Here is a 7,441-nt window from a genome sequence, read left to right on the forward strand (position 1 = left end):
TGAGATCTGATGCCCTCTTCTGGTGAGTCTGAAGACAGCTACAGTGTACTTATATATAATAATAAATGAATCTTTGGGCCATAGCAATCTTTGGGACTGAGCGGTTAGAGTTGACCAGAGGGAGCAGAGGTTCTAAAAATTCAATTCCCAACAACCATATGAAGGCTCACAACCATCTGTATACTCATATACATAAAAATAAATAAATTTTTAAAAAAATAAAATAAAAGCTAGACTCACCAAATATGGAGACTACCTTAAAGTATGGGCCATGTGGCATACATCAGATCCACTTGGGGAAGTCCTATGAGCATGTGACATCTCGAAGAATTAGCAGTTATTCTGTAGCAGCCTGGTGAGTGCTTGTCTTATTAGTAAGATGTGACACAAAGCACGTGATTTAAAAGACTGGGTGGTGTGTACAGCACTGGATTCAAGTACAGCCCTTGATCTGAATGTCACAGGGCTGGTACTCCAAATGACAGCATCAATCTGAAGTTGTGACATGGGCAACTCTGTGGTTCTATATTACTCAGGACCCAACTTGCTCCTATAATAAAGATCCCCCAGGTCTCAGTGGCTTGACAGTATATATGTATTTCAGCCCACATTATCGTCTGATATCAGTCAGAGGGAGAGAGGGGCTCTGCATTAGCACCATAGACATAGGCTTCTTCAGTGTACCTACTGAAACATCTCTGCCCTCAGTCTTTGTCTTAGTTAGGGTTTCTATTGCTGTGACAAAATAAAACCATATCCAAATAGCAAGTTGGGGAGAAAAGGGTTTATTCAACTTACACTTCCACAGCACTGTCCATCACTGAAAGAAGTCAGGACAGGAACTCAAACAAGGCAGGATCCTGGAGGCAGAAGCTGATGCAGAAGCCATGGAGGGATGGTGCTAACTGGCTTGCTTCACAGGGCTTGCTCAGCCTGCCTTCTTATAGAACCCCGGACCACCAGCCCAGGAATAGCACTACCCACAATGGGCTGCTCCCGCCCCCATTAATCCCTGATCACTTAATTAAAATGTCTTACAACTGGATCTCACGGAGGCATTTCCTCAACTGAGCCTCCTTCCTCTCTGATGACTTTAGTTTATGTCAAGTTAAGATAAAACCAGTCAGTCCAGTCTTCCTCAGAGTTCTCAGCATCTGACAAGGAAGAGAAGACAGCAGCACCAGAAGAGTAGCAGGGAGGTGAGGGAATCAGGACTGAAAGGCCGCGTGACTTCCTCCTGTGTTCACTGGTCAGACTAGACAGGTCATCTCTACGACTGAAAGAGAGGCTGGGGAACTCAAGCCAGCCGGCTGCCGAGGACGGGGAGGGGAGGGACAGCTTTAGAGGACATCTGGCCTGTGACGTCACATCACTGTGCTTCAGAACACAACAGATGGAGCAAGGTCTTTACTGAGGCTAATCTCCCAATCGGCCCCGAGAGATGTGAGCCTTCACTCACTCATTCAGTGACACATCTGTCTTCGGGTCAGGCTTGGAACTCCATTTTCAGGTCTCTCAAGAACCCTTAACGCCTAGTGTGATGGTCTGCACTGATAGTCCCAGACACTCACTTGAGCCCAGGAGCTTGGGACCAGCCTGGGATAGTAGAATTTCATCACAAAACTGAAACAAAGTCTGTGAACATTCTAATTGATGGCAAGTTTTTAATCTGATTTTTGAGAGAAATAGAAATTTTTGGAACCAAACCTGGGCATAAAGGAATTGACCAAGCTAAATTGTCTTCTTTGGGGGTGGGGGTGGGGAGGAAAGCTGACTCAGCGCATTTTGATGATTTGACAGTGTTGCTGAAATGATTGCAGCAGCCTCCAGATATATTGATTTTGAAGGAAGGCCATTTATTTAGACAGAGACATTTCAGTAAACTGAGCATGTAACTTTGTAACCAGTTTACATGCTATCATCTATTCTTGTATATAAATGGCCCTCTGAAAATTATCACAATATTCAAATTTTAAATTGTATTTTGTTTTTCTTGTCATATGTATGTGATAATGTTGCATTACAAAACTTCCTGGAGAGACACAACACACACATCTACTTGCGAATATCACCAAAGTGCAAATTTGGATTTACTTAAAGGAGCAGAAATGACTCAAAGATGCTGTATCACCAAAGCCGAGCTCAGCATGGGAGGTAGCTTACAAAGTTGGGAACCTGGAACACACTACAGGATGCTCAACAATTTGGAAAGTGTTCTTCCCAAGTGGCACAGTTGGTCTAAACCCCTTCCAGGCAGCTCGGCTGGTTTCTGCTTCTTCCAGGTAGCTGGTCTGACTTCGGAGTCTCCTTTGCAGTTTGGCTTATTTAAGAGGGACTCTCAGGGGGCTGCAACCCTGTAGGTGGAACAACAACAGGAACTAACCAGTACCCCCGGGGTTTGTGTTTCTGGCTGCATATGTAGCAGAAGATGACCTAATCGGCCATCAGTGGGAATAGAGGCTCCTTGGTCTTCCAAACTCTATATGACCTAGCACAAGGCAAGGCCTGGGCCAAGTAGTGGGAGTGGGTGGGTAGGGGAACAGAGGTGGGGGGAGGGGTATGGGAAACTTTCGGGATAGCATTTGAAATGTAAATAAAGAAAATAATAATAAAAAAGAAAAAAAAAAAAAAAAAAAAAAAAAAAAAAAAAAAAAAAAAAAAAGAGGGACTCTCAGTAGTTTTTGCTTACTCTTTCAGGGAGGGGCCTAATGAATCCTGTCAGTTTCAGGGACTTCCTGAAGCTGCCTTGAATTGTTTACCTTTCTGCTTAAGGAGCTCCCCTGAGCTCCTTCACTCTCTGAGGCAACTGTTACACAATTACTATGCAGGCATGTGTGACTGCATATTCACATGTGAATATTACATGTGTGTGTGTGTTATGTGTTTGCATACATGTGGAGATCTGAGGATGATGTAGGAAACCCTCCTGGTTTTCTACTTTATTTATTAAGCAGTGCCTCTCAATCAAACCCAGCGCACCATTTGCTCTGAAGCTAGCATTATAGGCAAGCTGCCATGCCGACCCAGTTTTTCCATGTGTTCTGAGGAACCCAAGTCCATTCATCTAGCTTGTGCAGCAAATGCTTTAACCACAGAGCCATATCCTCAACCCTGTTGTATTCTCGATGTGCCCAGTCAACCTATCCAGCCCCATGGATTCCTTCAGACACCCAGTGTTCACTGAATGTCTACACGCACCACATTTCTTCTTCCTTCACCTCTGATACTTGATATGCCATTGCTTCCGTGGTAGGCTCCACATATGGGTACTGCGGAACAGAGTCTGTCTAGGATGAAGAAGCAAGAATTGAGTGCAGCTCTCAGGTGGCCAGAAAGAAAGGAGACTGGCCTTGGACTAGGCTGTGCTTGGATGGTGCTACCAAAACCTTCTAAGGACAGTCACTGTAGTGACTCCCGACTGGTCTCCCTACGTAGGCTCTGTTTTTTGATCTGTCCTCCCGGCCTTAGCTTTTAAACACCGAGAAACCGATCAGTGGCATCCAAGCCCTCAGTGCTGCCCTTGCCATTTTTCTACAACTTTGTCCTTCTCCCTTCTGAGTAGATCCTTTCTCTGTCCAAATTCTGCACTAAAAACAACACCCCTCCCTCACATCTCAGCCCTGTACTTATTACACCAACTCGATGGCCACCAAACACAACCCTCTTGAGATGTCCTGTCAGCCAGCTGGGCTTTGCCTCTCACTTCCTCCCCCCACAGTATATCACCCCAGTAGGATGCGGGTGCTCTATGTTAGCCCTCCATTAGAACATTCTGTTGGAGTTGGCTAAGATTGCTCATGCTATAATCCCAGAACTCAGGAAGCTGAAGCAGGAGGATTGCCATGAATTTAAAGCTAGCCTGAGCTCATAACAAGTACCAGGCCAACAAGAGTCTCATAGTAAGACCTTGTCTTGAAATTAAAGAGAAAAAATTACCATTCTCTGTTTCCTTTGCTTGGGAAACCTTATAACATTCTCCAGGAAAGCTGTGTAGTGTCTAGAGCTAAATCTCAGAATTTTGAGCAGTTGGCATTTCTGTAAAATGATTTAACAGTAAATAGCCTGGATCTATTCTTTCTCCTAATCTGCTAACTTGTCAAGGCTAGGGATTATTTCTTTTTACTTTATGTTTATTTTATTTCATTTTTTTTGTTTATGGGTGTTTTGCCTGTATGTATGTATGCCTATGTACCGCATGTGTATAGTGTCCATAGAGGCCAGAAGAGCACGTCAAATCCTGGCATAATGCCTGCTGGCACAGGCTAGACGCACATCAGCGGCTTCTCCAGAGACCATACTGACTGGGACTCTGCAATGCTGGAATGTACCGTCTCTGTTTCCTTATGCCTTGGGTAGGAGTGGCTTCAGCTGCAGCTTCCTGTCAGAATTGCTGGGAGAGCTTGTAAGGACCGTTCATGTCCAAGCCCCATGGCTGGGGACTCTGGCTTACTAGAAGAATCATATGCAGTGTAATTTTGTAAAAGCCAATGCCCCGCCCACAGTCTACTGTCTGGACCCTGGTCTAATGCCCAGGTTTCAGGCCCACCCTGTTCCTCCAGCTGTCGTGAGGCTCCCGGGGGTCTTCCCTAGAACACTCCTACACATGTGGCTTAGGCTTGGAGCCTTCTCAAATGGCTCTCTGTCATCAGGTCATACTACCAGGGGCCATGGAAGTATATTCCAGAGACCTAAGAGAAGTGGATTTAGTTCTGTGTTAACCAGCAGTTATGGAGAGGAACCAGGAAAGGGAAGGTGTGAAATATGAGGAGAACATAAGTCAATTGGAAAGGCATCAACAGAGGGAAAGGCTCTGAGGAGGAGGTGGAGGTGGAGGGGGGGAAGGGGAGGAACAAAAAGAGAAGCTGGGATGCTCATAGCTGACCCTCAGACAAAACACCTATGAGCCGACAACACCTGGCTAGGGTCCAGTAGACTTCGAGGAGGATGGAAACTTCCAGGCTCATGTTGAGTGGGAAGAAGCGTGGCCAGGGGAGTGGCAAGTCTGGGCAGCAGGAAGGTGAGTGTGTAGCGATAGTATGAGCCTGTCCTTAGTGAGAAGAGGAAGGAAGCTTTGTAAAAGCAATTTACATCTATCTATCTATCTATCTATCTATCTATCTATCTATCTATCTATCTATCTATCTATCTATTTCTATCTGTCTGTTTATTTTCTATCTACCTATCTATCTATCTATCTATCTATCTATCTATCTATCTATCATCTGTCTGTCTATCTATCTATCTATCTATCTATCTACCTATCTATCTATCTATCTATCTATCCATCCATTTCTCTGGGTTTTCTACTCTTTCTTTCCCTGGTGCCTTGGCCACTTTGCCTAGTGTCCCGGCATCCCAGGAATTTCCCTACTGCTTCAGGGAGGATGTTTCTTGCTGCAAGGTTTTGCAAAATAAGAAAAGGTTTATCAACTCCTATTGCACCACAGGAGAATGTTCCCAGCCCCTTGACGTTTACAGTGTGTAACTGATTTTATCGGCAGGAATGTTGTTTGGAGTGGAGTGGCCTTCTCCAAATGGGTAGACAAGAAACGGAAGGTCATTTGAGGATCCACCCCAAGCTATGTAAGTTGGTGCTCAGCGTTGCTGTACATAAGGCTTGGGACCCTGGCCAAGCCATGAGCAACCCTTCCTCTCTGGAGGAGGTCCCAGCCAGTTTCCAGAGGGACTGGGTGTTTACATTCTCACCTTGGCCCTGAAGGGCAAAAGCTCTTAGCCTAGCACCGGCCTGCAGAAAACAGCAAGGAAGGGCTCTCTAGCCCTGGACCGAGCAGGACTTAAGTCTGCCTGGACGAAAGCAGACCATTCCTGACATTCCAGAAAGGGGACAATAAGGCTTCTCCTGGAGGGGGATTAAAAATACAGAAGGGGACTTATTCCTTCAACTCTTTGATCAGAATCCCCAAAGCCCTTTGTTTCCTGGAACTCAGAACAAAACAGCATAGACGCTGCATGTATTTCACAAGAGGTTGGGGTTCTGCCTCTTCTAGTTCAACTCCTGAGAGGTTGGGTCAACCCTGCCGCCGGCCTACATGGTTCTTCTGAGCAGTAGATTTTTGGGCAGAGAAAGGTGCCAAATGGCAGGCAGAGACCCAGCCCGGGATGACAAGAGAGGGCAGAAATCTCCATCCCTAGTGGAAGGGATAGGGCTGAGCTGCCTCAAGACCAGCTGCTGAGCAGCTGAAGAACAAGTTAGGTAACCACTGAACAGCAGGGTGTTCTTCCAGCCCACCCCTCCAACCCCCGCCCAGTCTGGGTGGGTCCGTGACAAGGTCTAAGTCATGTCACTACAACTATTTTTAGATTGGATAGAATTATAGCCCTCGTGTTCTAACTCCTAGAATGTGTGAGTATGATCTTATTTGAAAATAGTCTTCGCTGATGTAATAAAGTTAAAATGAGACCATACCGGATTCCAGTGGGCCCTACATCCATGGACCAGGTCCTTAGAAGAAGGCCACAATGCTCAGCGAGGGAAGGTACCCATGTCACGACGGAGGGTCAGACTGAAAGCCGAGGGTGGCTGGCTACCACTAGATGCTAGGAAGAGGTGAGAGTGGTTCCTGCCTTAGACCAGGATTCTGTTAGAGGACAAATTGTTGCATCCCGGCACTGATGGTACCTCGGTAGGAAACTAGCTGCATGTTGCTCCCGGTCTCACATCCCTCCAGCTGCCGCCTCAGTTCCTCATCTCACAGGCAGCCTCATCTCCTGCCTTGTTCAGGAAACTTGGGTCCTGAGACAGCGATTCAGACCCTTGGCTGGACTGTCCTCTCCTCCACCCGTGCTTCCCTGTAGGCCTTGTACCCCGCAACAGCCTGCACCCTCCTGCCTCTGCCCTACCATCAGTGCTTCACTCCCTGCACCTCTGTCCTTCTCCCTGTCAAGTAGATCCTTTCTCCGTTCAAATTCTGCACTGAGAACACCACTCCCTCTCTCCTCACCCCTGTAGTCACTGGCCCAACTCACTCTGTCCACCAAACACAACCCTCTTGAGACATCCTCTCAGCCAGCTGGGCTTCACCACCCACCCCTCTGTGTGCCTCTCGTGTGGCTTCTGTTCCAGTCACCACTATCGTTGTGATCCCTGGTCACAAATGTTGCCAAAGCAATGGATTCTCTCAGCCTTTGCCTTACTTGACCTTCTTCGGGGTCATACGCTGTTGACCACACCCTCCTTCCCTTGGCCCTGATGACACTGCCACCACCCACTCACCAGCCCCGCCCCCAGCTCTCCTCCACCCTCTCTATGCATGGCTCCTTTCCAGCCTCCTTTCTCTCTAGGGCAGGTCACGTTGGGTTCTCCAGCGCTCGTGCTCAGGGCTCTTGGACTACGGTTCTCCTAGGGGACCTCATCCCTTTCTATTCAGACTGAGGCTGCACTTGGACTTCTCTCAGCTCCAAGTCTACATACAGGCTCAAA

This window comes from Mus pahari, chromosome 12 (genome assembly GCF_900095145.1).
Source record: "Mus pahari chromosome 12, PAHARI_EIJ_v1.1, whole genome shotgun sequence".
Lineage (NCBI taxonomy): Eukaryota > Metazoa > Chordata > Mammalia > Rodentia > Muridae > Mus > Mus pahari.